Raw genomic sequence first — 26684 nt, 5'->3', positions numbered from 1 at the left:
TTCGATACCTGGTATCTGTCTAGGAAATTGTCCATTTCCTGAAGATTTTCAAATTTTGTTGAATATAGGTTTTTATAGTAAGATCTGATGATTTTTTTGAATTTCCTCTGAATCTGTAGTTATGTCTCCCTTTTCATTTCTGATTTTGTTAATTTGGACGTACTCTCTGTGTCCTCTCGTTAGTCTGGCTAAGGGTTTATCTATCTTGTTGATTTTCTCAAAGAACCAACTTTTGGTTCTGTTGATTCTTTCTATGGTCCTTTTTGTTTCTACTTGGTTGATTTCAGCTCTGAGTTTGATTATTTCCTGCCTTCTACTCCTCCTGGGTGTATTTGCTTCTTTTTGTTCTAGAGCTTTTAGGTGTGCTGTCGAGCTGCTGACATATGCTCTTTCCTGTTTCTTTCTGCAGGCACTCAGCGCTATGAGTTTTCCTCTTAGCACAGCTTTCATTGTGTCCCATAAGTTTGGGTATGTTGTATCTTCATTTTCATTAAATTCTAAAAAGTTTTTAATTTCTTTCTTTATTTCTTCCTTGACCAGGTTATCATTGAGTAGAGCATTGTTCAATTTCCACGTATATGTGGGCATTCTTCCCTTATTGTTATTGAAGACCAGTTTTAGGCCGTGGTGGTCCGATAGCACGCATGGGATTATTTCTATCTTTCTGTACCTGTTGAGGCCCGTTTTTTGACCAATTATATGGTCAATTTTGGAGAAAGTACCATGAGGAGCTGAGAAGAAGGTATATCCTTTTGCTTTAGGATAGAATGTTCTATAAATATCCGTTAAGTCCATTTGGCTCATGACTTCTCTTAGTCTGTCGACATCACTGTTTAATTTCTGTTTCCATGATCTGTCCATTGATGAGAGTGGGGTGTTGAAATCTCCCACTATTGTTGTGTGAGGTGCAATGTGTGTTTTGAGTTTTAGTAAGGTTTCTTTTATGTATGTAGGTGCCCTTGTATTTGGGGCATAGATATTTAGGATTGAGAGTTCATCTTGGTGGATTTTTCCTTTGATGAATATGAAGTGTCCTTCCTTATCTTTTTTGATGATTTTTAGTTGGAAATTGATTTTATTTGATATTAGAATGGCTATTCCAGCTTGCTTCTTCTGACCATTTGCTTGGAAAGTTGTTTTCCAGCCTTTCACTCTGAGGTAGTATCTGTCTTTTTCTCTGAGGTGTGTTTCCTGTAGGCAGCAGAATGCAGGGTCCTTGTTGCGTATCCAGTTTGTTAATCTATGTCTTTTTATTGGGGAGTTGAGGCCATTGATATTGAGAGATATTAAGGAATAGTGATTATTGCTTCCCTTTATATTCATGTTTGGATGTGAGGTTATGTTTGTGTGCTTTCATTCTCTTTGTTTTGTTGCCAAGACGATTAGTTTCTTGCTTCTTCTAGGGTATAGCTTGCCTCCTTATGTTGGGCTTTACCATTTATTATCCTTTGTAGTGCTGGATTTGTAGAAAGATATTGTGTAAATTTGGTTTTGTCATGGAATATCTTGGTTTCTCCATCAATGTTAATTGAGAGTTTTGCAGGGTACAGTAACGTGGGCTGGCATTTGTGTTCTCTTAGGGTCTGTATGACATCAGTCCAGGATCTTCTGGCCTTCATAGTTTCTGGCGAGAAGTCTGGTGTGATTCTGATAGGTCTCCCTTTATATGTTACTTGACCTTTTTCCCTTACTGCTTTTAATATTCTTTCTTTATTTTGTGCGTTTGGTGTTTTGACAATTATGTGATGGGAGGTGTTTCTTTTCTGGTCCAATCTATTTGGAGTTCTGTAGGCTTCTTGTATGTCTATGGGTATCTCTTTTTTTAGGTTAGGGAAGTTTTCTTCTATGATTTTGTTGAAGATATTTACTGGTCCTTTGAGCTGGGAGTCTTCACTCTCTTCTATACCTATTATCCTTAGGTTTGATCTTCTCATTGAGTCCTGGATTTCCTGTATGTTTTGGACCAGTAGCTTTTTCCACTTTACATTATCTTTGACAGTTGAGTCAATGATTTCTATGGAATCTTCTGCTCCTGAGATTCTCTCTTCCATCTCTTGTATTCTGTTGGTGAAGCTTGTATCTACAGCTCCTTGTCTCTTCTTTTGGTTTTCTATATCCAGGGTTGTTTCCATGTGTTCTTTCTTGATTGCTTCTATTTCCATTTTTAATTCCTTCAACTGTTTGATTGTGTTTTCCTGGAATTCTTTCAGGGATTTTTGTGTCTCCTCTCTATGGGCTTCTACTTGTTTATTTATGTTTTCCTGGAATTCTTTCAGGGATTTTTGTGTCTCCTCTCTATGGGCTTCTACTTGTTTATTTATGTTTTCCTGGAATTCTTTCAGGGATTTTTGCGATTCTTTCAGGCATTTTTGCGATTCCTCTCTGTAGGCTTCTACTTGTTCTCTAAGGGAGTTCTTCATGTCTTTCTTGAAGTCCTCCAGCATCATGATCAAATATGATTTTGAAAATAGATCTTGCTTTTCTGGTGTGTTTGGATATTCCATGTTTGTTTTGATGGGAGAATTGGGCTCCGATGGTGCCATGTAGTCTTGGTTTCTGTTGCTTGGGTTCCTGCGCTTGCCTCTCGCCATCAGATTATCTCTAGTGTTACTTTGTTCTGCTATTTCTGACAGTGGCTAGACTGTCCTATAAGCCTGTGTGTCAGGAGTGCTGTAGACCTGTTTTCCTCTCTTTCAGTCAGTTATGGGGACAGAGTGTTCTGCTTTCGGGCGTGTAGTTTTTCCTCTCTATAGGTCTTCAGCTGTTCCTGTGGGCCTGTGTCTTGAGTTCACTAGGCAGCTTTCTTGCAGCAGAAAATTTGGTCTTACCTGTGGTCCCGAGGCTCAAGTTCGCTCGTGGGGTGCTGCCCACGGGCTCTCTGCAGCGGCAGCAACCAGGAAGACCTGTGCCGCCCCTTCCGGGAGCTTCAGTGCACCAGGGTTCCAGATGGTCTTTGGCTTTTTCCTCTGGCGTCCGAGATGTGTGTGCAGGGAGCAGTCTCTTCTGGTTTCCCAGGCTTGTCTGCCTCTCTGAAGGTTTAGCTCTCCCTCCCACGGGATTTGGGTGCAGAGAACTGTTTATCCGGTCTGTTTCTTTCAGGTTCCGGCAGTGTCTCAGGCAGGGGTCCTGCCGCTCCTGGGCCCTCCCCCACGGGAGCCCAGAGGCCTTATACAGTTTCCTCTTGGGCCAGGGATGTGGGCAGGGGTGAGCAGAGTTGGTGGTCTCTTCCGCTCTGCAGCCTCAGGAGTGCCCACCTGACCAGGCGGTTGGGTCTCTCTCTCACCGGGTCTGGGAGCAGAGAGCTGCTGCGGGCCGGGATCTGCGGGTGTGGGACTTCCGGTAAACACAGAACGTGCCCGGTCCTAGAGAAATTCTGCTTCCGTGTGTCCCAAGCTCACCAGGCAGCTTTCTTGCAGCAGAAAATTTAGTCTTACCTGTGGTCCCGAGGCTCAGGTTCGCTCGTGGAGTGCTGCCCACGGGCTCTCTGCAGCGGCAGCAACCAGGAAGCGATCTGCATTCTTCTACATGCTGACCTCCAGTTAAACCAGCACCATTTGTTGAAAATGCTATCTTTTTTCCATTGGATGGTTTTGGCTCCTTTGTCAAAAATCAAGTGACCATAGGTGTGTGGGTTCATTTCTGGGTCTTCAATTCTATTCCACTGGTCTATCTGTCTGTCTCTGTACCAATACCATACAGTTTTTATCACTATTGCTCTGTAATACTGCTTGAGTTCAGGGATAGTGATTCCCCAGGAAGTCCTTTTATTGTTGAGGATAGTTTTAGCTATCCTGGGTTTTTTGTTATTCCAGATAAATTTGCAAATTGTTCTGATTAACTCTCTGAAGAATTGGATTGGTATTTTGATGGGGATTGTATTGAATCTGTAGATCGCTTTTGGTAAAATGGCCAGTTTTACTATGTTAATCCTGCCAATCCATGAGCATGGGAGATCTTTCCATTTTCTGAGGTCTTCTTCACTTTCTTCCTTCAGAGGCTAGAAGTTCTTATCATACAGATCTTTCACTTGCTTGGTTAAAGTCACACCAAGGTATTTTATATTATTTGGGACTAATATGAAGGGTGTTGTTTCCCTAATTTCTTTCTCAGCTTGTTTCTCTTTTGTGTAGAGGAAGGCTACTGATTTATTTGAGTTAATTTTATACCCAGCCACTTTGCTGAAGGTGTTTATCAGGTTTAGGAGTTCTGTGGTGGAACTTTTGGGATCACTTAAATATGCTGTCATATAATCGGCAAATGATAATTTGACTTCTTTTCCAATCTGTATCCCCTTGATCTCCTTCTGTTGTCTGATTGCTCTGGCTAGAACTTCAAGAACTATATTGAATAAATAGGGAGAAAGTGAGAGCCTTGTCTAATCCCTGATTTTAGTGGGATTGCTTCAAATTTCCCTCCATTTAGTTTAATATTAGCTACTGGCTTGCTGTATATGGCTTTTACTATGTTTAGGTATGGGCCTTGAATTCCTATTCTTTCCAGGACTTTTATCATGAAGGGGTGTTGAATTTTGTCAAATGCTTTTTTAGCATCTAATAAAATGATGATGTGGTTTTTATCTTTCAGTTTGTTTATATAGTGGAGTACGTTGATGGTTTTCCATATATTAAACCATCCTTGCATGCCTGGGATGAAGCCTACTTGATCATGGTGGATGATTGTTTTGATGTGCTCTTGGATTCGATTTGCAAGAATTTTATTGAGTATTTTTCCGTCGATATTCATAAGAGAAATTGGTCCACTTTGTGTGGTTTAGGTATAAGAGTAATTGTGGCTTCATAGAAGGAATTAGGTAGCGCTCTGTTTCAATTTTGTGGAGTAGTTTGGATAGTATTGTTATGAGGTCTTCTATGAAGGTCTGATAGAATTCTGCACTGAACCCATCTGGACCTGGGCTCTTTTTGGTTGGGAGGCCTTTAATGACTGCTTCTATTTCCTTAGGAGTTATGGGGTTGTTTAACTGGTTTATCTGTTCCTGATTTAACTTCGGTACCTGGTATCCGTCTAGGATATTGTCCATTTCCTGCAGATTTTCAAGTTTTGTTGAAAAAAGGCTTTTGTAGTAGGATCTTATGATTTTTTGAATTTCCTGATTCTGTAGTTATGTCTCTCTTTTCATTTCTGATTTTGTTAATTTGTACACACTCTCTGTGTCCTCTCGTTAGTCTGGCTAAGGGTTTATCTATCTTGTTGACTTTCTCAAAGAACCAACTTTTGGTTCTGTTGATTCTTTGTATGTTCCTCGTTGTTTCTACTTGGTTGATTTCAGCTCTGAGTTTGATTATTTCCTGCCTTCTACTCCTCCTCGTGTATTTGCTCCTTTTTGTTTTAGAGCTTTTAGGTGTGCTGTCAAGGTGCTGACATATGCTCTCTCCTGTTTCTTTCTGCAGGCATTCAGAGCTATGAGTTTTCCTCTTAGCACAGCTTTCATTGTGTCCCATAAGTTTGGGTATGTTGTACCTTCATTTTCATTAAATTCTAAGAAGTCTTTAATTTCTTTCTTTATTTCTTCCTTGACCAGGTTATCATTGAGTAGAGCATTGTTCAACTTCCATGTATATGTGGGCATTCTTCCCTTATTGTTATTGAAGACCAGCTTTAGGCGGTGGTGGTCTGATAGCACGCATGGGATTATTTCTATCTTTCTGTACTTGTTGAGGCCTGTTTTTTGACCAATTATATGGTCAATTTTGTAGAATGTACCATGAGGAGCTGAGAAGAATGTATATCCTTTTGCTTTAGGATAGAACGTTCTATAAATATCTATTAAGTCCATTTGGTTCATGACTTCTCTAGTCTGTCTACGTCTCTGTTTAATTTCTGTTTCCATGATCTGTCCATTGATGAGAGTGGGGTGTTGAAATCTCCTACTATTATTGTGTGAGGTCCAATGTGTGTGTTGAGCTTTAGTAAGGTTTCTTTTATGTATGTAGGTGCCCTTGTATTTGGGGCATAGATATTTAGGATTGAGAGTTCATCTTGGTGGATTTTTCCTTTGATGAATATGAAGTGTCCTTCCTTATCTTTTTTGATGACTTTTAGTTGAAAATTGATTTTATTTGACATTAGAATGGCTACTCCAGCTTGCTTCTTCAGACCATTTGCTTGGAAAGTTGTTTTCCAGCCTTTCACTCTGAGGTAGTGTCTGTCTTTGTCTCTGAGGTGTGTTTCCTGTAGGCAGCAGAATGCAGGGTCCTAATTGGGTATCCAGTTTGTTAATCTATGTCTTTTTATTGGGGGGTTGAGATCATTGATGTTGACAGATATTAAGGAATAGTGATTATTGCTTCCTGTTATATTCATATTTGGATGCGAGGTTATGTTTGTGTGCTTTTCTTCTCTTTGTTTGTTGCCAAGACGATTAGTTTCTTGCTTTTTCTAGGGTGTAGCTTGCCTCCTTATGTTGGGCTTTACCATTTATTACCCTTTGTAGTGCTGGATTTGTAGAAAGATATTGTGTAAATTTGGTTTTGTCATGGAATATCTTGGTTTCTCCATCTATGTTAATTGAGCGTTTTGGTGTATACAGTAACCTGGGCTGGCATCTGTGTTCTCTTAGGGTCTGTATGACATCTGTTCAGGGTCTTCTGGCTTTCATAGTCTCTGGTGAGAAGTCTGGTGCAATTCTGATAGGTCTGTCTTTATAGGTTACTTGACATTTTTCCCTTACTGTTTTTTAATATTCTTTCTTTGTTTTGTGCGTTTGATGTTTTGACTATTATGTGACGGGAGGATTTTCTTTTCTGGTCCAATCCATTTGGAGTTCTGTAGGCTTCTTGTATGTTTATGGGCATCTCTTTCTTTAGGTTAGGGAAGTTTTCTTCTATGATTTTGTTGAAGATATTTACTGGTCCTTTCACCAGACTGGGAGTCCTCACTCTCTTCTATACCTATGATCCTTAGGTTTGATCTTCTCATTGAGTCCTGGATTTCCTGTATGTTTTGGACCAGTAGCCTTTTCTGTTTTACATTATCTTTGACAGTTGTGTCGATGGTTTCTATGGAATCTTCTGCTCCTGAGATTCTCTCTTCTATCTCTTGTATTCTGTTGGTGATGCTTGTGTCTATGGCTCCTTGTCTCTTCCTTTGGTTTTCTATATCCAGGGTTGTCGCCCTTTGTGCTTTCTTTATTGCTTCTATTTCCATTTTTAATTCCTTCACCTGTTTGTGTTTTCCTGGAATTCTTTCAGGAATTTTTGTGATTTCTCTCTATAGGCTTCTACTTGTTTATGTTTTCCTGCGTTTCTCTAAGGGAGTTCTTTATGTCTTTCTTGAAGTCCTCCATCATCATGATCAAATGTGATTTAAAATCAAGATCTTGCTTTTCTGGTGTGTTTGGGTATTCAGTGTTTGCTTTGGTGGGAGAATTGGGCTCCAATGTTGCCAAGTAGTCTTGGTTTCTGTTGCTTGGGTTCCTGTGTTTGGCTCTCGCCATCAGGTTGTCTTTGTTCTGCTATTTCTGGCAGTGGCTAGACCTTTCTATAGGCCTGTGTGTCAGGAGTGCTGTAGACCTGTTTTTCTGTTTTCTTTCAGCCAGTTATGGGAACAGAGTGTTCTGCTTTCAGGCATGTAGTCTTTCCTGTCTACTGGTCTTCAGTTGTTCCTGTGGGCATGTGTCCTGAGTCCACCAGACAGGTCACTTGGAGCAGAAAAGGTGGTCTTACCTCTGGTCCCGGGGCTGAAGTTGCTCCTGGGGGGCTGTGTTTGAGCTCTCCATGAGGGTGGCAACCAGAAGGGCCTGCCCTGCCTTTTCCCGGGGCCTTGGTTGGCGTTAGGTGTTTTCCTCTGGAGTCAGAAATGTGGGCAGAGTGTAGTCTCTTCTGGCTTCCTAGGTGTGTCTGCCCCTCTGAAGGTTTAGCTCTCCCTCCCACCGGATTTGGGTGCAGGGTTCTGTTGATTGGGTCCCTTCAGATCCGGGTGGTGTCTGCACGGCAGGGGACCTGCAGCTTGAGTGCCCCTATCTTCCTGTTCCCAGAGGCCCTATACAGTTTCCTCTTTGGCCAGGGATGTGGGCAGGGGTGGGCAATATCGGTGGTCTCTCCTGCTCTGCAGTCTCAGGAGTGCCCACCTGGCCGGGTGGTGAGCTCTCTCTCCCACAGGGTTTGGGAGCAGGGAGCTGTGGCCCAGGTCACATGCTTTTAAATGCAGACACAGGACAAGGACCCAGCCCCTCACCCCTCCATCACTTTCTTTTCCCTTTTGGTTAACTGAGATAGAGTTTCTCTGTGTAACCCTGTCTGTCCTTGAACTCGCTCTGTAGCTCAGGCTGGCTTTGAACTCACAGAAATCTGTCCGCCTCTGCCTCTCTGCCTCTTTGCCTCTCTGCCCCGCCCCGCCCCGCCCCGCCTCCACCTCTGCCTGGAGTGCTAGGACTAAAGGTGTGTGTCACTACCACCTGGCTTCCATCACTTTTTAAATTTTTGGTTAAATATACATAACCAAAGTACCATGTTAACTGCTATTTAAAGCACACAGTTCAGCAATATTAAGATCATTCACATTGTGTGATTCCACCCACATTCCATCACCTGATCTTCAGAGCATCTGGCAAAATCCTTATGATTTTTGTAGATGCGTTTCTACTAGAGTATAATTTACATGCTGGATATTGGCAAGTTCGTGCACCTGTGTTGCCACAGTCAAGATTTGTACCCTGCTCTGCACAACCCCTGAAGCCCCAGCCCAGGAAGCCTGCCATTTACAGAAGTTACTCTTGATTATATTTCTGTCCTTATGCTGCGACCCTTTAACATGCTTCCTCATGTTGTGGTGACCCCAGTCATAACATTATTTTCCTTGCCACTTCCTAACTGTAATGTTGCTGTTAGGAACCGTAATGTAAACATGTGTTTTCCTATGGGGGTGAACTCTGTGAAAGGGCCATTTGATCCCAGAGAGGTCTTGTCCCACAGGTTGAGAATTGCTGATATAGGCTCTACTGGTGTTTTTCTAAGCATGGTTCAGAGTTACACTGTTTTAGAACTAGTATAACACTCTGTCTTTATCCACTTTTCATTTCTAGTGCTGCCTTCCCCTCCATTCTGTTTGTCTAATTTCAAATTGCTTAGCCATTTTCAAGGGTGTATAGATGTCAAGCCTTAATATGTGTGTGTGTGTGTGTGTGCGCGCGCGTGCGCATGTGCGCATGTGTACACACATATGTGTGTATATATATACATATATATATCTTCCATATATATGTGTGTGCATACACACACACACATACACACACACACACAAAATCTCATCAGGCAAGGATATATTAGAAAGATAATTAATCACAGTGAATAAAAGACGAACCAGGAAATGATGGTAATTGTAGGCACTGGGCCTATAACACAAGTTAGAGTGTAGTAAACATCAGCATGCTTCCAAGGGTAATCTTGGCAATGTCTTGGTCGCCTACAAACAAACATTTGGCTCTCCATGCTCCCCAACAGATTGCTTGGCTAGAGTGTGGGAAAGAAGATCTTCCCCCATGGAGTCACACAACAGAGCCACTGCCTTTCCAGCTGTCACCATGGGATACTTGTGTGTGACCCACATACACCATGCCGGGAACCCTGACAAGAATGCTGAGCAGTGACTAGGAAGGGGGCAAGCAGAGGCGTACATTTCTTGCTGGTGACCCTCCTGAGTGCCTTCCAGTTTTCACCATAGTTTTCTTCTTCTGGAAAAAAGAAAAAAAAAATAGCTGTCTTTTGGCTTCTCTCCTTTTTCAGCATTGGAGTCTGGATGTGGTACCAAGATAACGCCCTCCAAGCAACGCACTCATGAGGAGGACTCCCCACAGTGGGCGACAACAGAAAGCCTTCCAAGCTGCAGTCTTGAGAGCGCAAGTCTCTGAAATGACTGGGAAGGCAAAGGCCTATTTGATAGACAAGCAGGCAATCCAGCCAGAAACGCCGGGCCAGTGTTAATCTGTCACCAAGAAATGCCCGCATTAAACCAGCACATGTCTCTTACTTTTTACCAGACAAAGTCCCGTAGGTATAAAAAACACAGAAGAGACTTCTGTAAAGAGCAGTTCCTTATTAACCAAGAACTTGGTTACGAATGAGAAACCCTACAAGTGTAGGCAGTGTGGGAAGGCTTTTAAATACGGCTTGTGACTAATCCAGCATGAGAACATTCATTCGGGCAAGAAGCCTTATGAGTGTTAAGAGTGTGGGAAGGCCTTCAATTCTGGTTCTAATTTCATAGAACACCAGAGAGTTGATACAGGCGAGAAACCTTATGCGTGTAAAGACTGTGCTAAAGCCTTCAGTCGAAGGTCTTAGCTCATTGAGCATCAGAGAATCCATACTGGGGAGAAACCCTATCAATGTAAGGAGTGTGGCAAGGCCTTCAATCGTATCTTACATCTCAAAGTACATCACAGAATCCATAGTGGGGAAAGCCCTATGTGTGTAAAGAGTGTGGGAAGACCTTTAGTCACAGGTCTCAGTTGACTCAACATCACACTGTTCATACTGGCAAGAAACTCTTTGAGTGCAAAGAGTGCGGGAAGGCTTTTAATCAAGGGTCCATTCTAATCTAACACCAGAGAATTCATACGGGAGAGAAACTACAAGTGTAAGGCATGTGGCAAGGTGTTTAGAGTGAACTCACAGCTTAAGCAACATCACAGAATTCACACTGGAGAGAAGTCGTACCAGTGTAAGGTTTGCAAAAGGGCCTTCAAGCGGGTCTCACATCTCACAGTACATTATAGAATTCATATGGCTGAGAAGCCGTTCGAATGTGAGGAATGGGAAAACGCCTTTAGTCACTGCTCACAACTGACTCAACGTCCGATGATCCATTCCGAGGAAAAGCCCTACAAGCATAAGGGATGCCGGGAGAGCATAAATCATGATCCAACATCCGAGCCCCGAGGCTGCGTGATAGAGGAACACATGTGAACATAGTAAATGTAGAAAAGCCAGCCCTTGGCACTTACCCACTACTAATCATCGGGGAATTGGTTGGCAAGCAACCACGTGAGTGGAAGTAATGCAAAGAGCCCATTAGCTTAGGGTAATCACAGGTTGTGCATCTTCAAGGAAGGGTAGATAAGCACGCTGCACATGAGACACCACTATCCCATTTATTCTAAATGAAAAAATGTGTATGTTGTCTCCCAACACAATCCTAGTCGTGGGATTTTTGCGTTGTTTAAGGTTTGTTGTTTGTTTGTTTTGAGGCAAGGTCTGTCTCTGCAGCCCTAGCTGGCCTGGAGTTTGCTATGTAAACCAGGCTGACCTGAAACTCAGAGAGATCTGCCTGCCTCTCCCTTCAGGGTATATTAGATGTGTGTGCCACAACACCCAGTTTTAGCAACAAGGAAAAGAAAGCCAAATCATTCTTCATTTAGTATTTTTTCAAACTCCATGAACTGCAAGAAAAAGAATGGCTTGATACTTTTACATGCTAAGAAAGGTAAGATGAAGCTATAACTAGGGTGTGGTGGCCCACACCTTGAATCCTTGGCACTTGGAAGGCAGAAGCAGAAGGTTCTCTGAGTTCTAGCCCAGCTGGCTACACAGTGAGACCCTGTCTCCAAACAATAACAACAACTCCATCCCCAAAAGCACAGAGGAATTTAAAGATTTTTTTTGTTTAGAAATCTCTCTCTCTCTGTGTGTGTGTGTGTGTGTGTGTGTGTGTGTGTGTGTGTGGAGAGAGAGAAAGAGAGAGAGAGAGAGAGAGAGAGAGAGAGAGAGAGAGAGAGATCAGAGGGCAGACTTGTGGAGTCACGTCTTTCTGTCTTCCTTTATGAGGGTTGCAGACATTGAACTTTGATCATCAGGCTTATCCACTGAGCTACCTCACTGGCCTTTTTAATAATTAAAAAAAAATTTAACTCCCAGAGGAATGAATGGTTTGCAAGTTTTAAATACATGCTTGTATATGAAAATTCAAATGAGTATCCAAACACACTAAATGAAGGGGTCAGAATTACAAAACAGCTATGCATGGTGGTGAGTGCTTGGAATCTTAGCTCTTAAGTTGAGGCAGGAGGATTGCCACAAGTCAAGGCCAGCTTGGGCTACATGGTGATGCACTAAAACACAAAGTACCAAACATCCAGGCAATAGATCTAAAACAAAAAAAGGTAGTAGTCTCGTGTTTTGTTTTGTTTAATAGTCCAAGGAATTTTTCTAAATTCGGTTATTTATAAGATTGGGGCCTGGACAAGATATGACTGTGTAGTCCTGGCTAGTCTCCAGTTTGGGGCAGTCCTCACTAGATCTGGGATTTTAGGCATGAGACCCAAAGTCTGACTCTATTTCTAATCTGAAATGTTCATAATCTCTGTAGACACTATATTTTCATGGCTTCCAAACTAGAAGGCATAAAAATCTAGAGTAAAAGGTCTTCCTGTCCTATGCCCGAGTCTTATATTCCTCTCAGTTATTTCTTCCTGTTTCAGGTATAGCCTTGATTTTGGAGAGTTTCTCAATTTCTACGTAGTTCGATTGTTTTGGGGTCCTCATTTGACTTGTATCACAGGTAGAATTTTAGTGCTCACCTGTTTTGCTGCTCGCCTGTCAGTGGTACCCAGTTATTGGTAGCATCTGCCTCTTGCTTTATTATTTTATTTTTTATTTTTTTTATTTTTTTTTTCAGAGCTGAGGACCGAACCCAGGGCCTTAAGCGCTCTACCACTGAGCTAAATCCCCAACCCTGCCTCTTGCTTTAGAGTCTTGTCGCTGTGGGCTTTTCCACCTGGAATCTAATGGAGGCTTCTGGAAAGAAGTTCATGTCCTAACGAGAGATGTTAGCCTATCAAACCGATTTGCAACAGAAAATGTACCTCAGGGTGGAGGGCCTTTGAGGCCATGCAGTGAGAAGGAACAAACAGCTACCACTGCATCCTCAAAGTGATGCCCCAACCCACTCCCTGATCTAGCTTTGCACTCTCTGATTACAATGCACTTGATTTTTCTTATATGATCCTATAATTTTGCTGTTATTTTAAAGATCTTAATTGCTGTGTTTTATTACCCGTGAACAAGACTAGATAGATGGCAGAGACCTCAGGGACTGATGAACATCAAGAGGGAAAGAGAGATAGAGGCTCCTATTGAACATTTCAACGCACCTTGAAATACTATAGGCGTCAGTTTATGGGAGTGGGGTGGAGATCATCATTAACATCTATGATAGAGAACAGTGCCAGCACCAGAAAATCCCCACAGTGCCCTTGAAATGCTATTTCCTTGTTCTTTGTATTAGTTTTCCTTCTATTGCTGTGATAAACATTGTGAGCAAACAACACAGGGAGCAAAGGGTTAACTTCACCCTCCAGCTTACAGTCTACTGAGAACTGAACTCAAGGCTAGAACTGGAGCTAAGACCATGAACCTCTCTGGCTTACTGGCTTGCTCAGATGTTTTGTTTTCCTACAGAGGACCATCTGCTCAAGGGAAGCACCACTCACAGCTGAACCCTCAGACACCAGTCTTTAATAAAAACAGATAAAGAAAACAACACCATCAACAACAGAAAGCCAAAACACCCCGGGGCTTGAGAGATGGTTCAGCAGTTAAGAGCACTGGTTACAATTCCTAGCACTAGTCACAACTGTCTGTAATTCCAGTTCCAGGGGGTCCTACACCCCCATCTAGAGATACAAATAGTCAAAACACCAATGCTCAAAAAAAAATCATTTAAAAAATGCTCCATGCAGATACGTGTCCACCAACTAATCTGATGGAGACTATTCCCTCAGTTAAGGTTCCTCTTCCCAGAAGATTCTAGCTTGTGTCCAGTTGAAAAACAATCTAGCCAGAACACTCTATTGTGGGTATCTAGTTTGTGAAATTATGTTGCAGTCTTAGGCTCTTCCTTGTCGTTTTGCCACAGTACCACAGTACCACGATTCCCAAAGGCATGACATTTTTTGGGTCCACAACCCAATATTTTCTGACTTGTGTCTTCATGATTTTCTTTTCTTTCTTTCTTTCTTTTTCTTTTTCTTTTCTTTCTTTCTTTCTTTTTTTTTTTTTTTTGGTTTTGGTTGTTATTGTTCTTCAAGACAGGGTTTCTTTATGTAGCCCTTTAAGTAGATGTCCTGGAAGTTACTGTTATTTAAATCTTGGCTCGAGCCTGGAAAAAGCACACCAAGCCAACATGGTTCCATGTGGAGAGGTTTAATGAGAGAAGAACAGAAGGGAGAAGCAAAGGAGGCCGCCATGAGCACGTGAAGGGAAGAGGGGATAGAGGGAAGGGACGGGGAAGAGGGCAAAAGCAGAGAAGAACAAAGAGAGAGCAAGAGGGGAGTAAGAGGGAGAGGAGGGGGCAAGCAGTCCGCTTTACAGTTAGGCACTGTTGGCTGTTGCCAGGCAACTGTGGGGCGGGGCACACCTGGCTGTTCCCAGGTAGCTGTGGGGGTGGAGCTTAGACAGAATACCAACACTTACTCTGTAGATCAGGCTAGCTTCAAACTCACACAGATCTGTCTGCTTCTGCCTTCTGAGTGCTGGGATGAGATGTATAAGCCACCACTTCCTAGCTTTGTCTTCAAAAGTTTAAAAAAAAATTCTTTTTTTTCGGTCTTTTCCTCCCTTCTCTCATACACTACATCCCAACTGTCATTTCTCCTCCCTCCCCTCCCCTTAGTTTCTCCCTCCCACCTCACCTTTCTCCTAGACCCAACCCTTCCTCCCTTCAAAAAAGAGCAGGCCTCCCAGGGACATCAAACAAACGGGATAACAAACTACAATAAGACCAGGCACATGCCATCGCATCAAAGCAGGATAAGACAACTCAGTAGGAGGAGAAGGATCCTATAAACAGGAAAAAGTCAGAGACGGGCCCTGATAGCACTGTTAGAAATTCTGCAAGGACACCAATCTGCTTAGCCATAACATACACAGAACCTAGGTCAGAACCCTACAGGCTGCCTGATCTCTGAGAGGCCCCACGAGTCCATGATTTTGTGGCTGTGTTCTTGTGTCCCTGATCCCGCTGGTTTCTCTGACCCTTCGTCTTTCTCCACAGGACTCCTAAGCTCCATCTAATGTGTGGCTGGGACTCCGCATCTGTTCCCATCATTTGCTGGATGGAGTCTCTTTGGTCTCTTTGAAGCGATTCTGCTAGGCCCCAGTCTGCAGGCAGGGCAGACTGCAGGTTGAAGTTTTTGTGGCAGGATTGGTGTTCTAGTCCCAACCAGCCTTGCCTGGTTACAGAAGATGGTTGGTTCAGGCCCCGTGTTCCCCACTATTAGGAGTAAAAAGGATTTTTTATGTTGATACATCAGCTGATTGTTTGCTGTTACCGCAGTGTTAACTGCCTTGTTGAGGCCCAGCAATGATTGTCTCCATTTCTCTGTTGCAGAATATTCAGCTTTAAAACACTCTGATGGGCATCTTATCCATCCATGTTTGGAGGGAACTTGGGGAGTTACATCCACAAGAATATTTCCAGGGTAGAGGTCTAATGGGAGATACCTAGATCGTGCAGCTTTACTCACTGCTGTTGGCATTCTGTCTAAGCTCCACCCCCACAGTTACCTGGCAACAGTCAGGTATGCTCCGCCCCACAGTTGCCTGGCAACAGCCAAATATGCCTGACTCGCTATAAAAGGGGCTTGCTTGGCCCCTCCACTTCTCTTACTCTCTTGCTCTTGCCCTCTTCCCCTGTGTCCCTTCTCTCCCCCATTTCCCTCTCCTCCCTCCGTGTGCTCATGGCCGGCCTTTACTCCTCTCCTACTCTTCTCTCATTAAACCTTTCCGCGTGGAACAATGTTGGCCCGTTGAGTTTTGTCCAGACGCGAGCCTACCCCAACAACTGCAGCCCAACTTGAGAACTGTTGCTGTGTCTGGACAGTAGCCACCATCCAGCTGCCACGAGCTGTCGAGCTCTCAGTCAGAACATCAGGAAATTGGACTCGGGTACTTAGGGAGACCTCTGACTAGAAAATCCATTGATCTGGTGGCCTTTTAGGAGTTCTCATGATCCCTTCAGTAAAATTAGGATTAGTTTGGAAGCCCAGCCTACTGAGTTCATAAAAACACTATTAATAGTGGCTTAAGGAGTCCCTTCTTTTCAAGGCATTGAGTCTGGAGTAACTTGTCCCAAAATGTGAATGTCTACCTGGGGGAAGCATGTGAGAAAATTTTGGCTTAACAGAGCAACATCTCTGGCTGGAGAGATGAATCCGTGATTGAGAGAGCTCTGGCTGCTCTTTCAGAGGACCCTGGTTCAAATCCCATGTGACCCACATGGCAGGTCACAATTTAACTCCAGTTCCAGGAGATCCAACACCGCTACACAGGCAAATGTGCAGGCAAAACACCAACACACATAAAATAAAAATAAATGAAAATGGAAAAAAAGAGCAAAATCGTAGTAGTAGGACCCAAACTATCCCATGTTTTGAAAACAGGTTGGCTGAGCGTGGTGGCATGTAATACAAGAGCATCACTGGGACCTCGAACTTCCAGAGAACAATATTCCACCTTAAAAAGAAAGAAAGAAAGAGGGAGAGAGAGAGAGAGAGAGAGAGAGAGAGAGAGAGAGAGAGAGAGAGAGAGAGAGAGAGAGAGAGAGAGAGAGAGAGAAGGTGTATCTGAACCCTTTTCCCGGTAGGTGGCAGTAGAGTACTGTGAAACATCCTTCAATACCCTGGTGCTTTTAAAGATTATTAAAAACCCTTTCATCTTTTCACGTGTTAGCCCCAGATTGGTCAATATCTTCTGATCCCTTGCGTATGGCTTTGCAGGACAGAAATAGTGATGTTGTTTTGTTGAGACAGGATCTCACTACGTAGCTAAGGCTGGGATTGCAGGTAAGCACGTCCCTCCCTGGTATTTTTCCCCCTCGATCCAATCTGTGACCTCCCCACTTTCATGCTTTAGCGCTGAGCTGCCTCTGCAAGTTCAGTAAGACACTGCATCTAGTGCAATTTACCTTCCTTCCCTACAAACGTGGTTTTTGTGTGTCAGTTAAATTCTGGCATCCCCAGCCCCCACTGTAGAAGCGGGAGCCCAAGGAGCTTAATACCTAAAGGACAGAGTTAGCCAGAGCCAAGCTGACTCCATGGCAGGCTGCAAACTGGCAGTTTGAGAGACTAGGCCCACGTTTTTGTTTGCCAGAACTGGAAAAGTCCAAAATAAGTCAAATCCAAGAAAAACCACCCCTCACAGGCAGCCAGTCAGGAAGCTGCCCCACGACGTAGCCTGAGCCAACCTTACAGGCAGCCAATTAGGAGCTGTAGAAGCTGCCCCAACACATAGCTTGAGCCAAGTATAATTAATCAGCAAAAGTTCCCCAAATCCTCCAGAGCCTTAACCAATCACAAAGGCACCCATACCCCTGAAGAAAGAGCTAACCAATCAAGGGGAAGAAAGATAAAAGTCATCCACTCTTACCCTAACAGGCTTAAAACTGACCCTGTGGGTTGGGGATTTAGCTCAGTGGTAGAGCGCTTGCCTACCAAGCGCAAGGCCCTGGGTTCGGTCCCTAGCTCCGAAAAAAAAAAAAGAAAAAAAAAAAAAAACTGACCCTGCAAAGTCCACATGTGTCTTCCATCCTGATGTATGGTGGACTCCTGCTTGCAGGTTCTCTGCAGAATAAATTCTCTTCGACATGGCAGATTATTTGAGGATGGGGTATCAGTGTTTGCAAGTCGTGGACCCTTACAATACATCTACTCTTTACCTCAGTTGCAGGGTTAGATTCATATTGTTCTCTGTCTAGGAACACAAAAAAGTATAGAAAGTCAGGAAAGATGTCTAGATGGTGAGACCAACAAGGAGGCTTTTATCCATCCATCTCTCTCTCTCTCTCTCCATCCATATCTACCCACCTACCATCTGCCTCCCCATCTATCAGTAATTCATGTCTATTCATCTACCATACTTCACTCACCTATATGTTCTCTCAACATTTCCGCAAGGAAAATAGCCTTTTGTTATTTATAAGACCATTTCAATCATTTATGAGTTTCTGTTAATGAAGTCATTCCATATTTTGCTTTGCTAATTTATGTTTTCTTCACTTCTGCACCTCCAGCTCCCGGGAGCTAAAAGTGTTTGGAAAAACGATTTCATGCTAGCCTAATCTGGCCTCGAACTCACTATGAAACCAAGGCTGGATTTGAATTTGTGGCAATTCTCCTGCCTGAGTGGAGTGCTGAGATTGCAGGAATCAGCCCCTACACTCAACATGGTTTGTTAAGGAGGCTTTTCTCAACTGGGGAGTTGAGACCTCTTTTGGGGGGCGGGGGTCAGCCCACCCTTTCACAGGAGTTGCATATTAGATATACTTCATATCAGATACTTACATTATGATTTATAACAGTAGCAAAATCACAGTTATGAGGTAGCAATGGAAGTAATGTTGTAGTGGGGGTCATCACAACATGAGGAACTGTATTAAAGGGTCGCAGCATTAGGAAGGTGGAGAACCACTATGTTAAGGTACTTTAGGTGATTACAGGGAGCTAGCTGGTTGCCAGTGGAACCAATCAAGGGCTAAGACAGCTGTAACTCACAGCTCTATCTTTGGAATGGGGGAGGATGGGAGGTGAGGGTGTGTGTGTGGGGGCCATGAGGTGCATAAAGGTAACACTGACTTACAGTAGCCTATGACTTCATCAATCATATCTAATGAAGCCTCAGCTTCTCCTGCCCCCTACCCCCTAGCAATTCAAGGCTTTCAGAAAGACCAAGAAGAATACAGCCATGTGCTAGGAGAGTGACACACTTCAACCCTGTGGGGTGAGAAGCTCCAATTCTTAGGGTCCTTCTGGACTTTGTCTTCGATTTGTTCATTTGTGTCCTTTAAGGTCTCCTATAGTAAACAACAAGAAGAAAAATCCTGCATTTCCTTGATATCTTTCATGCTAGCAAATTAATAGAACTCGAGAAGCGAGGGTGGTAGACACCCCAGTTTAGAGTCAGAAACACAGGCAAAACAACTGAAGTTTGGGAGTTCCATCACAAACAGTGGGAAGTTTTGTAGGGACAAGCCTTCAACTCCAGGTAGCATCAAGATTGAATTGATGACAACCAGGATATATCTTTTATGGAATAAGTTTTCAAAGATGTTGAAATGTTATCTGAAGAAATTAGGAAATATCTGATACACCCTTCCTACTTTATATTTCTTTATAGCCCCTCCCCTACTTGTCAGGTCTGTATCTGTCGAAATTAAGATTTAAGAAGCCAGGGAATTATGTTTGCTTCTTTTTCCCCCCTCTCTTCACCCAAGTGACCTTGTCTTATTTGTTTCAGCTTTTAATACAACTATTGATTTCTTGATCCTTCAAAACAGGGATACTTTTTAGTTTGGCAAAAGGCAGAAAAAAATCTGACTGTTGTATTTTGGTTCCTATGACGTTGTCACATTCGCTGCTTCCAACACTAATAATGACATTTCCATTTTGTAGGTGAAACATATGCTGGTTTGCTGGTCACGGAGGTGATGAACATGAGTGAGAGGGAGGAGACAATCAGATACAGAATAGTGGCTGTTCTTGTGGCAAAGCTTAGCTTGCAAAGGTCAAAATTCCAAGCCTGGAGTCGTGGAGGCTTACACCTTTAATCTCAATTTGGAAGATGGATTCGGAAAGATCAAGAGTTCAGAGTCATCTTTGGCTGTTTACCCATTTTAGAAGTTAGTCTGGGCTAACCACCTCAAATCTTCTCTCTCTCTAAAAAATCAGAGTCTCAAAATCTAACAATAAAGATCGAGCATAGTTAAGTAATGAACAGTGACATCAAGGAGATTGATGGATGAATAGTGTGAGGATCCGCAGCAGCTGGTACCTAGAGACATTGCTGGTCTCCATGAAAGATGGGAAGCCTAATGAAGAGCTGGAGCAAGAGTCGCCCTAAGCGACAAGGCCAGGAACCCTAGGCAACACTTCTGCATAATCACGCACTCAGCCACACACTGTCCCAGCTCTCATCCCTTCTGCCACCTGTTGTAGTAGAACAGCCTTAAATTGTGCCCTTCTCCTCGAGCCCTGTCCTTTTCCTCTGACTCGTCTGAGAACCCGCCCCTTCTCCTTCAAACCGGTGCTCTCTCTAGGACTGCTAGGAGGACCGCCTTACTGGCTAAGCTCCGCCCCTCCCCTCAGAGTGCTGTGAATCCTCCCCTTTTCCGCTTAGCGCCTCCATTACCAGACACTACGCTGAGACCCTGCTCTTTGGGCTCAAACCCCGCCTCTTACCTCATATTCTGCTGAGGACCCGCCCTTCTCCACTGAGTCCCACCCTCAATCTAGATTCTGAGAACCAGCCCCTTCTCCTAGCCGCGCCCTCACCTCAGACTGAGCGAAGAACCGCCCTACTCGCCCCACCACTTACTTCGGATTGCTGAGAACCGCCCCTTCCCCCAAGCCCCGCCCTCACCTCGGGCTGCCAGTACCAACCCTACTGCCTAAGCCCCGCCCTCACCTCGGATTCGGCTGAGAACCTGCCCCTCTCCCAAGCCCTGCCCTCACCTCAGACAGCTGAGAACCCGCCCTACTTGATAACCCCGCCCCTCACTAATACTGATAAGCTCACGCCCCTTCTCAGTTTAGCACAGCCCTCTCCAGGGACTCCGCTGAGAGTCCGCCCTTTCTCCACCAAGCCCCGCCCCTTACTCCAGATTCTGCTGGGAACCTTCCCTAATAAGTACAGCCCCTCACAATAAACTTCTGAGATCCTTGCTCTTCTCTGCTTAGCCTTGCCTTCACCCTCAGACTAAGAAACTGTTCTCCGTAAGACCAGTTTCTCACCGCAGACTTCGCCGAGTACACGCCCCTTAAGCCCCGCCTTTCTCAGATTAGGTTTTTCTGTTGTCGCTGGCACAGGCTGCGCTTGCGCACATTTAGCTTGTATGACACCTCCCAGCGTCCCTCGGTTGACAGCGTCTGGATAAGGTAGCTGGCGGGTGAGTTGAGGCTCTTGTTAGGGAGTAGGAGCCCGAGCGCTGCGGGGAGGGGAGATCCTCGTGGTCCCTGTGTTTTCTGTCTGGAGGTAGGCGGGCGGTTGCGTGGAATCTGGGGGGCGCGAGGGCTCAGACGACAGGCGTCCGGAACTAAGTCTGTGCTTGGGTGTGCCAGGCCGGCGTGTGTTTGAAACGGACTGGGTTGTGAGTTTTCAGTGTGAGAGAGGGAGACAAGTCTCTCAGAGAATTAAGTGCTGTGAATGTGAGAGGAGTGTGAAACGTATGGTAGGTCTGTCTTCTGGTGATCTGCATTACAACACTTAAATGCTTGGAATCTCCAAAGTAATAAAGATCTTGTTGACCGCTCTTGATTGGTGGCTGACAGACTCAAGGTAGCTTCACTAAACGGGATTAGATGATCGGTCCCAAACCCCATTGAGGAGAGGAGAGGAGAGGGGCTGAAGGGTAAATTGATCACTAGAGGCCAGCCCTTTTGTTGATGTTTTGAGACAGAGTGTCATATACTCCAGGCAGTCTCAAACTCTTTATGTAAGTAGAAGATGACTTTGAAACCCTGATCTTCCTAAGTCTATCTTTCAAATGCTGTCTGTGATTACTGGCAGGTGCAACCCACACTCAGATAAGTGAATTACACAGCCATAGAAACTCAAAAGGAAAGGATTCAAAGAGCTTTCTGACAGGGGTATCCCTGCATAGAAATCTTGAGAGACGGTTGAGTGAAGCTGGGAATTTGAAGACTGGATTGTGTTGGAGACTTCAAGATGTTGAAGATGGTAGAGTCATGGGATAGCTGCATCCTAAGCATGGAACCAGCCTGAGAGAGAGAAGTACACAGTGGTCAACAAAGGTGAAAAGATTTGGAGATCTGACTGACATGGAGATGCAGAATTTAGAGTTTGCCCTGCTTGTTTTCGGTCTTTTCTTTGATCCAGTATTGATTTCCTCACTGTGCTCCTTTTCCTCCCTTTTGGAATGTGTTTTTAAAGATTTATCTATTTTACTTGTATGGGCATTTGCATATATATACATACATATACATATACACATATACATATGCATATACATACATATACATATACATATATACATATACATATACATATATACATATATACATATATATATATATATATATATATATATATATATATATATATACCAAATGCATGCCTGGTACCATGGATGGATCTCCTGGAACTGGAGTTGCAGGAAGTTGTAAGCTGCCATGTGGGTTCGGGTAATTGAACCCTAATCCTCTAGAGGAACATCCAGTGCTCCGAGCCACTGAGTCATTTCTCCAGCCCCATGTCTGGAAATAATAATGTTTGGCATTGTATGTTGGAAGTTATGTTATCTGCAGTGGTTAGAGTTAAGCATGAATCTCAGAAGACACTTCGACTTTGGACTTTAGTGTGGAGACTGTGATAGACTATGAAGGCCTTTGAAGTTGAACTGAATGCATTTTTGCATTATGATATAAGCCTATGTGGGCCAGGGAGTGAAATGTGGTTTGAATAAGAATGGCCCACATAGGCTCATATATTTGAATGCTTAGTCATCAGGGTACTACTTGAGAAGAATTAAAAGGTGTGGTCTTGTTGGAGTAGGTATGGCCTTATTGGAGGAAGTGATTCACTGGGGGTGGGCTTTGGGGATTCCTGCTGCCTGTGGCTCTGGATGCAGAGCTCTCAGTTATTTCCCCAGAACTATGTCTGTGTGGCACTATGCTCTTACCCTGATGAACATGGACTAAACCTCTGGAACTGTAAGCAGACTCCAATGGAATGCTTTCTCTTACAGGAATGCCATAGTCACAGTGTCTCTTGGGAGATGTTAGAGGATATAGCACGTGAGGGGTTAACTGAAAGGGCAACTCAGATGCAGAATTCATGAAGCTGTCATCTATGACAGGGTGAGACTTTGGGGTGATACAGAAGTTTGGGGGTTACCCATGCTCCTATAAGTAACTCTTTACCCAATAAACCTGCTCTTTCCCCAGGTTAGGTTTTTGTGGGATCATTATGTTGTTCTGTCGCTGGTACCCCTGTTTGAGGTAAACAGAATTTGTTCTATATCTCCTCAGAAAAAGCTCATGCAATGAGAACCAGATATACTAATATATTAAATATCAAGAAATGCATGAAGCTCCTTGGAGAGGTTGAATGAGAAGGGTCATGGTACACACACACCATGTGTAGTGCCACGGTACTACTGGACTAAACTGATGAAACTGTAAGCCAGCCCCAACAACATGCTTTTCAAAAATGAGTTACCAGGGTCTTAGTGTCTCTTCACAGAATAAAACCCTAACTAAGACGCTGCCTTCCAAATGTGGGGGGGGGTTATAGTAGTATACCTCTGTGCCCAGAAAACATCACATTCATGTGGGTGGGAATGGGAGAAAAGGACGAGCAGTTCTGCGTAAGATCAGCTTGGATGAAAGGGATACTCGGAACCATGGTGTGGTATTTGGAAGACTTTAGGGATGTAGGGTTGTTGAAGTTGTAGAGTCTGAGCATGTGAGAGGAACAGATAAGAGGCTATGAGCTTGGTGTGGGCATGAGAGACTAAGGTGCCTGTGAAGATGTGCGTACCGTAGGCCTCCCTGAGATCACAGTGTGTGTATCTGTGATGTGTCTTCTGTCTGGAAGGTCCTTGCTGGTGTGTGTAGCATGAGATTAGTCAGCAGGTGAGATCAGGTGGGTACTTGCATTTCCCCTTTTAGGCTGTAATCATAGCCCTACGTGCATGGGATGACTACTTTGAAAGTTTATAGAATTAGATTTTTTTAAAAAAAGAATTATTTATTTTGCGTATAAGACTACACTGTGGCTGTCTTCAGACACACCAGAAGAGGGCATCCGATCCCACTACAGATGGCTATGAGCCACCATGTGGTTGCTGGGAACTGAAGTCAGGACCTCTGGAAGAGCAGCCCGTGTTCTTAACTGCTGAACCACCTCTTCAGTCCCGAATTAGATTTTTAAAACATAAAAGAACTATTACATTTTGAATTAAGGGGTTGGGAATTTAGCTCAGTGGTAGAGCGCTTGCCTAGCAAGCGCAAAGCCCTGGGTTCGGTCCCCAGCTCCGGGAAAAAAAAAAAAAAAGAAAAAATATTTTGAATTAAATTTTTGTCTGTTAGTTTTGTTGCCGGGGCTTATGCATGCCACAGCATGGAGTGGTGTGTGTGTGGTGTGTGTGTGTGTGTGTGTGTGTGTGTGTGTGTGTGTGTGTGTTAGAGGGCAACTTTTAGGAATTGGTTCTCTCCTTCTACCATGTGAGTCCCAGGTATTAAACTCAGATCCTCAGATACCTTTACCTCTCTGAGCTATTTTTCTGTCTGTCTGTCTGTCTATCTATCTATCTATCTATCTATCTATCTATCTATCTATCTAGTCAGGGTTTTGCTGGCTAGTCTTGCACTCCTGGGAAGTACTCTGCCTCAGACGTCTAATATTTGGGATTGCAGGTATTCACTACGATGGTACAATAGTACATAAGCATTAAAGTTTTTTTTTAAAGATTTATTTACTTTTGTTTTATGTGTATGAGTGTTTTGTCTGAATGTTTATCTTTGTACCACAGGCATTCCTGTGGAGACCAGAATAAGACATTGGTCCCCCTGAAACTGGAGTCACAGATGGTTGTGCCCTGCTGTATGACTGCTGGGAACCGAGCTGGGTCCTCAAGAGCAGTGGGTGCTTTTAACTGCTGAGCCATCTCTCTGGCCCCCAGCATTAGATTCTCTCTTTTTGGCTGTTTGCAATGGTGTGTGGCGTGGGTTAAGAATCCTAGAGCTAGGGGTTGGCGATTTGGCTCAGTGGTAGAGTGCTTGCCTAGCAAGCACAAGGGCCTGGGTTCGGTTCCCAGCTCCGAAAAACAGAATAGAAAAAAAAAAAAGAATCCTAGAGCTAAGCATTTGAGAAGCTGCAATAGCTGGGCTGAGCCATCTAGGGAAAGGGAAGCCTTCCAATCTAGTTCAGAAAGGAGGAGCAATGGGTGAGCTAAGGGCAGATGTGATGCAACTGGTTCCCAAAGTTCTGTTGTTCCAGAGTGAGAAGGAAGTGAAGGCACTGGGGTTTGGGGTAGAGAAAGATAGTGTCTTAGAGTTTCCATTGCTGTGAAGAGACACCATGGCCAAAGCGGCTCTTACAGAGGACCACATTTAATTGGAGCTGGCTTACAGGTTCAGAGGTACAGTCCATTATCATCATGGCGGGAAGCAGGGCAGCAGGCGTACATATTGCCGGAGGAGGAGTTGAGAGCTCTGCCTCTTGATCTGAAGGCAACCAGGTGAGACTGACATCCTCAGGTAGTAGGGAGGAAGCGCTCTTCTGCAATGGGTGGAGCCTGAGCGTAGGAGGAGCCCTCCAAAGCCCACTCCCACAGTGACACGCTTTTTCCAACAAGGCCGCACCTCCTAACAGCACCATTTCCTATGGGCCAATCATATTAAAACTTCCACAGATAGAAACCCTTGTGGCATTAGGTGTGGGATTTCAAACCGACTGTGCTAAGTCATAGATCAGAAACCTCCAAAGGGAACTATTCCTCCTTTGCCTAGAAAATGGAAGGAAGGAATAACTATTTGTAGGACCTTTTATCTACAGTCAGACCAGATACCAGGAAGGGGCCTTAGGGATAACAATGTAGGACTTCTACTGTATGGGAGGGAGTGACTGAGTGAGTGATTTGCTCTACTCTCCTAGTGAGCATGCATCCATGCATGCATTGCCAGCTTAGCAGTTACTTTTCTCATTGCTCTGACAAAAATTCCTGACCAAAAAAAAAAAAAAAAAAAAAAAAGACTCAAGATGGAGAGATGGCTCAGTGGTTAATAGCACTGACTGCCCTTCCAGAGGTCCTGAGTTCAATTCCCAGCAACCACATGGTGGCTCACAACCATCTATAATGGAATACAATGCACTCTTCTGGTGTGTCTGAAGACAGTGACAGAGTATTCGTAAAAATAAAATAAATATTAAAAAAAAAGACTCACGACTTGAATACAGTCTGTCACGGCACAGAAGTCACAGTATCAAAGTGTGGGGAGACTGGTCAGATGGCCTTTGAAGGGTAGAGACAAGTCATGAACTGATAGCTGACTTGCCTCTTTTGTCATTTTGTTGTTGTTGTTGTTTGCTTTAAATTAACATGAGATCTCAGCCCGTAGGATGGTGCTACCCTCAGGGTGAATCTACTTCTTTTGTTAAACCTCACTGGAAAAACCTTCACAGACATGTCAAGTATCATGTCTCCTGGGAGATTTTGTGGTTTATTTATTTATTTGAAATAATTTTTTTTCATAAATATATTCTGATCACGGTTCCTCCTCACCCATCCAACACCATGCCTTCTCTTTCTCTCTTTAGGAAACAAAACAAACCAGGCAGATAATAAAACAGATAAACCAAAATAAAACAAAACAGAAAAAAAGCAAAGAAAAGGTATGAGAAACACCTACACACAGACACACAGACACAGACACACAGACACACAGATACACAGATACACAGACATACAGACACACATACAAACAAACCCCCGAAAAACACCAAATCAGAAACCATAATGATATATAGGCCACAGATCAGTAAGATATAGAAAATGCCCAGACATAGCAAAACATTATGAGGTTTAAATAACCTTTCCACGGAGTTCATTTTGTGTTGGCCATCTACTGCCTTGAAGCCTGCCCTTGAGCATAGTTTGTACCCTGGTGAGACTGCTTGGTGGAGGTTGACAGTTGGAGATAGCTCCTGCATTAAGGA

The 26684-nt window shown here is 43.8% G+C and overlaps 1 protein-coding gene, 1 long non-coding RNA gene and 1 pseudogene across 5 annotated transcripts in view; 2 read left to right on the top strand and 1 right to left on the bottom strand.

Moving 5' to 3' along the window:
- The window catches only part of Zfp582-ps1 (zinc finger protein 582, pseudogene 1), a 25443-nt pseudogene extending 13054 nt beyond the window's left edge, over positions 1 to 12389 (top strand). The window contains 1 exon segment of the transcript NR_175270.2: positions 9741 to 12389. The product of NR_175270.2 is annotated as a zinc finger protein 582, pseudogene 1 (transcript).
- On the bottom strand, positions 9261 to 20926 carry LOC134482884 (uncharacterized). The gene is made up of 3 exons (XR_015649703.1): positions 20738 to 20926; positions 17512 to 17702; positions 9261 to 9688 (listed from the first exon to the last, which is right to left on the bottom strand). It is a non-coding gene; the product is annotated as an uncharacterized LOC134482884 (long non-coding RNA).
- The window catches only part of Zfp78 (zinc finger protein 78), a 14460-nt gene continuing 8597 nt past the window's right edge, over positions 20822 to 26684 (top strand). The window contains exons 1-2 of one of the 3 annotated variants that reach the window (XM_087559780.1): positions 20854 to 20892; positions 21513 to 21757. The gene's annotated coding sequence lies outside the window, so the exon portion shown is untranslated. Of the gene's footprint in view, positions 20893 to 21512; positions 21758 to 26684 lie in introns of all 3 variants that reach the window. The other 2 variants (NM_001427789.1, XM_087559817.1) reach the window with 2 other exon arrangements.

This window comes from Rattus norvegicus, chromosome 1 (genome assembly GCF_021556685.1).
Source record: "Rattus norvegicus strain SHRSP/BbbUtx chromosome 1, alternate assembly SHRSP_T2T, whole genome shotgun sequence".
Lineage (NCBI taxonomy): Eukaryota > Metazoa > Chordata > Mammalia > Rodentia > Muridae > Rattus > Rattus norvegicus.
This window is presented reverse-complemented; position numbering and strand designations above follow the sequence as displayed.